This window comes from Oncorhynchus mykiss, chromosome 18, assembly GCF_013265735.2.
Source record: "Oncorhynchus mykiss isolate Arlee chromosome 18, USDA_OmykA_1.1, whole genome shotgun sequence".
Classification (NCBI taxonomy): domain Eukaryota; kingdom Metazoa; phylum Chordata; class Actinopteri; order Salmoniformes; family Salmonidae; genus Oncorhynchus; species Oncorhynchus mykiss.
In genome coordinates, this window is record NC_048582.1 from 16,090,533 (window position 1) to 16,096,212 (window position 5,680).

The following is a 5,680-nucleotide window of genomic DNA, read 5'->3' on the forward strand; positions in this document are numbered from 1 at the left end:
TAACCGAAAGGTTGCAAGATCAAATCCACGAGCTGACAAGGTAAAAATCTGTCTTTCTACTCCTGAACAGGCAGTTAACCCACTGTTCCTAGGCCGTCATTGAAAATAAGAATTTGTTCTTAACTGACTTGCCTAGTTTAAATAAGAACTAACCGCTAGTTTGAGTTCCTGCCATAGAAATTGTGGAAGGAACAACCACCTCTGCAGCATTGTCAACTACAAACATGTAGATCTACTGCAGGCTATATTATCTACAGCTGCAACCAGATTTATCGAAATAAGAAGCTAAGCTACCTACTGTTCAGAAAACATTTAATTGATAACTCCCCACTCAGACTGAGCACACTACAATTGAACCTAGCTTGCTAAAGTAGGCATTTCACATCCCATCTGTCTGTGGAGTGGAAGACGCTTGAGACGAAAGTACACACAACATCCCATCCACAAGGAAAGAGAACTGTAACAAGCTCACAATCCCCAAGCTTGGGGTGTCAGTGCACAGTCCAGTTTTGTCAGTCCCTACCGGACTTCATGTATGGGAAAAGATGGTGGATAAATTTACCAGCTTTACCATATATTTTTTTTTGTGTCACAGTCCAGTCTTAAGGGGTGACTCTCCCATAGACACCAATATGATAGCAGCTGGGTCTGCTTAGTTCATTGACTGTTTATGAACTAGAAACAATTAGGGAGTGGGATGTCTCTCTTCCGTCTCTGGTCAGGCTGCGTGACAACCTGTGGGTTGACAGTGCTGCGTAATCTCCACACCTCCCTTACTCTCATAGGACGGCCTATGTGGCTTCCAGTTAAAGGGATAGTTCATTCTCCAAAGCCAAAGTTTGTCATGCCTCAAATGTGGCCTATAGTCGAGCTCCATATCCCACGGCATCTGTTGTGTAAATGAATAGGAAAGATTGGCACCACTGAGGTGAATTATCCTTTAATGTAAGGTGAAAAAAACGTTATACTTACGGAAAGAAGTTTTATCTCCCAGGGGTGCTTCTGGCAGGTCTTTAGCAGGTCTGGAAAGAGGCCAAAAATGAGAGGGGTGAGAAGAGTGAGGCTAGAAATAGGTAAAACAGACATGGCTACGAATTCCACTTGATTTAACACAGACCTACCGAAATATTAGCCAACTACATTCTTGCACTGAAAAACATACTGAATTATACACTTCCACACGGGACTCTGCATTCAATGAATGAGAATGACCATTCTAGATCAGCCCCATTTCAGTTCTATGGTAGTTAAGGCTCGTATGTACAGTAGGCATGGAAACAAACCGACTTCCTGCACCGTGTAGAATTTGAGGTTTCTACAGTGATTTGGCCAAATACAGCCCCATTCAAGATTATTTCCATTCATGGTGTAGGCCTATCGAAGGGTAGAATGTTTAAACAACACTGTGAGAGAAGGAATGTGGTTTCATTCATATCTTCATCTGCAAATATCATCATGAAAAATATTAGAATGAGTACAATAGTTAAAAAATATATATTGTTAAATAGTGTAGTCTAGTGGTTACATAGTCACTGAAGGTCATAGTTGGAATTTTCTGAAACTTTTCTGTCATCAATACCATGTCGTTGGTAGTTCCTATCGCTTCCTGATTTTCATTGGAACTTCATGTGTACATTTTAAGGCACTCAGCGTTCCATAACTCTATCGGGAACAGAGCGTATGCTGCTTGATGACATCTTGTGTTTGAAAACTTTAAGGTCAGGAAAGGCCAGATCGGAGCACCTATTACATTCAAGCACCAACTTACATATCGGCTAGACAGGTCAGGTCATAAGCAATCATATGGTATCTCTTTTGGTATTGATTTGATCCAAGCACCAACACCTCACTATGCGGTGTGCTTAGTCTACTGCACTAAGGTGTGTGCTGTTAAAAAATGATGTCTGTCTGGTTCTCTTTAACGTTTCAGCTTCATTTTAATGAGTGCAGATCGGAGCAGTGGGCCATATCTCCTCCCTACAGCCCACTAACGACGCTGGCTCCACAGTAAAGACCTCTGGAGAGTGGCGGACGAAAGAGTGAAACACATTCACAAACATGATGTAGCACCCTGGGCAACCACAGAAAAGGGACCAGTGCTCATCAGAGCTCCCTCAGTATTTTCTGCCTCATTTAGGCTTTTAAAAAAAGCAATAGACACTCAGTCTGGAGAGGGACTGCTACTTCCTCCTCTGTTGCTTGGCCTACATTTCTCCTTAGACTGAACAGCCAAATGGAACTCAGTCAGTCAATGGAACTGCACATTGGTACAGTTGGAACAGTTGGCTTCCCATGAGTACTGGGCCTAATCTCTTTCTGACCCTTCTGCATCACATTCTAAATCACAGCCCTGCCTGCCTGCTCTACAGGGGTTCCGGTTCTCCAGAACCCCCCAGTCAGAGATTTCGTCGATGCCCCTGTTGAAATATGCAGCCGTATCCTGGAGTTTGCGTGTCGAGGCAGCAGGCGATAATCAATACTTGGCTACTGGAGGGGCAAGGTGGCTTTAGCCTCTCTAATCACTGTTAGACTTCTGGGCAGCAGAAAGAGGGTTAAAATAAACCTCTTCTGGTATAAATATCCTTTACATGCCTCTATCTCTAGTCTGCCTGACTAATAACACCATGACTATGATAAGATGATGATACTATTATGACTATGATATGATTATACTATTACATGATTATGACATGATTGACTATAATGATTATTACTTTGATATGACGACATGATTATCATCAAATCCAATCTGATGATATGTTTATTACTATGACATGATTATGGCATGATTATGATTATGACCTGATTGACTATGATATGACTATGGCATGATTATGACATGATTGACTATGATATGATTGACTATGATATTATTGACTATGATATTATTGACTATGATATGATTATGACTATGATATGATTATGACTATGATATGATTAGGACTATGATATGACTATGATATGATTAGGACTATGATATGACTATGATATGATTAGGACTATGATATGATTGATATGAAGTCAATCCAGACTACAAGTGTTACTGAAAACTGTTAGAACCCAATCCAATAACTGCATGGTCTGGCTGTCCCTCTGTAGCCTGGCCCATCTGATTATGTTCATCCAGACCCCTCAGCTGGCTCTGTTAAAGAGCTGTGTCTGGTGCTGGGCCTCGCTGTGGATAAGATGAACTGTCTACTGTCCTTATATAGCCCGCTGCCATGCTGCACAGACAGCCACCCTTATTCCATGTATAGTGAAGCAGGTTCAGTTTGCGTGATGAGTCGCCTTGCTTGGAAATGTAAGATTAGTCATAGCTCCCAAAGCTAATGCCTAGGCTTTAACTCAATGGGCTAATGCAGTCTTGAGTCAACAATCTGAAGTTCAATACCCATTTGTTTCCTGAGACACGCTAGTAGCTTTTCTTTACGGTTTTGCGGTTGCAGTGCTGCGCTAACTGTTTGTTATTGTTACAGCTGTAAGTGGTCTTCAAACAGATACTACGTGGCTGCATACAATGTACAACACAGGAGTCTGGAGGCACAATCATTGGGGAGGACCGGCTCGTGGTAATAAATGGACCAGAATCAGTGGACTGGTATCAAATACATCAAACACATGGTTTCCAGGTGTTTGACGCCATTCCATTTGCTCTGTTCTGGACATTATTATGAGCCGTTCTCCCCTCAGCAGCCTCCTGTCACGTACAAAGCTTTTTATTTGTTAAGTGCAAGAAGCCAGCCCTCAGGTTTTTAGGTGTAACACCATAAGGTAACTATAGATGAAAGTGTGGTGAGACAAGAAGTGGCTGTAGCTAACAACACTGTCTCCTGTTGGAGTCGATCTACAGACTCAGTGTCCATTGTTTTTTCTAAAAGGCTCAAATGAGGCAGAAAATAATGAGGGAGCTCTGATGAGCACTGGTCCCTGTTCTGTCGTTACCCAGGGGGCTATCTCCAAAACCTGTATGTGTACGTGTGTCTTTCGGCAGGATTGGGATAAAAGCGAAAGCCACATTTTGATTAGACCATGTGTGCAACTGACCAATAAAGAGATCTTAATCTTACAGGCAGTGTGTTTGTGGATGTGTTTCTCTCTCTTTCTCCCTCCACTCTTCAGAGCTCTCTTTACCGTGGAGACAGTGGTGCTAATGGGCTGTAGTGTGCCTACAGCCTACACTCCTAAAAGAAAATGGAGCTGAAACCTTAAAGAGAAACTGTCACAGTTTCTGTGCCAAACGAGCACCGTAGACAATCTCTCTAAGGGTGTTTTTTAAGTACACGGTACAAAGGGAAATGGATGGTAAATGTTATTGTTCCCAAAATAAGCTTCAAGGGCCCTGTTTGAATACTTTAAAAACTCATCCTTCGTTCCCAACTTCTTTCCTTGAAGTTATCACTGATTGGATAGGTGAAAGCAATGACTAACTGGACGGGTGAAAGCAAGGGTTCCACTACATAGCTTTCATCCATCCAGTCATGTCAGATCAATCACTAATTCAAAGAAAGGGAAGGAAGGATGAATTTTAAGTAGGCCTATTCCAATGGGACATGTTTACAATATGTAAACTGGGGTGACCAAATTTCTTTCTATGGTATGCCTCACAGAATCAACACAATCCCTGTCAGGCTCTGGACTGTCCTGCCTCGGACATAGCTTAAATCCTACTCTGATGAAGCCTATCTCCCTGGATCAGACTGTAAGACAGAGAGACAGAATTAATCCACATCCATCCCACTGCAACACAGCAGGCGTTCCTCCCTAGAGGGACAGAACCCGTCAATGATGTAGCACAGGAACTAAGAAGTAGATGATCGCGGTCCTCCAGACCGTATTAAATAGGATGTGAAAAACGTCAGGAAGGAAAGAAATAGGCCCAGAAGAAAGAAGGGGAGATGGAAAGGAGAGGAGGATGCCAACCCAAAAAGCTGGAGGGTCTTACATTTCCTGCAGCAGAGAGGTTTGGAGAAATGATTAAATTAACGCTAGCTTGGTTTTTCCCCCACAGCCGCTAATTACCTGGCCTGCACAGTCCATTTAAATGTCTAATTTCCTATAATGAGAGCGTCACATTTCAAATGGATTGGAAATCGTAACACAGGCAGAATAAACAAGCTTTTAGACTTTGTTCTCCATGGTTACCTCCATGGTTACCTCCATGGAGAGAAAACATCAGCTGTATCTTAAAGATCCTCTAGTAGAGTGTAGCGTCTATCTGGAGAGACACTGGTGGGAGCAATGAATAGGATCTCGGTACGAGATGTTCATCTTAACTACACAGACGTCATCTCTGCTGGCCCAAACATTTTCCAATGTGCTCGCCAAAGCTCTTGGTCAAGCAGGCCTTTCATCAAAAAAAACTGAGCCACAGCACAGCTCTGCTTCCAAAGGTGGAAGGCGAGCTTCTGTTGGTTGTTTCCTGGCTAAATGTAGCTGTAGCCGGCTGGCAATGGCAGCGGAACCATGGCAAAGGGGAGCTGCACCAAAACAATGGAGCTCTTGTGGAGCTCGGACCAGCGGCAGTAGGGGGAACAGGGTTCACTTCTCCCGGACTGGAAGCGTTTGTCTTTCTGGAGCTGTTCATTATTGCAGTGCTGGTCTCGTTCTCCCACCAAGAGGCCTTGCAGGCTTCTCTCTGTGACTAGCAATGAGCGGAGAAAAACAACAAGGCAATCTACTG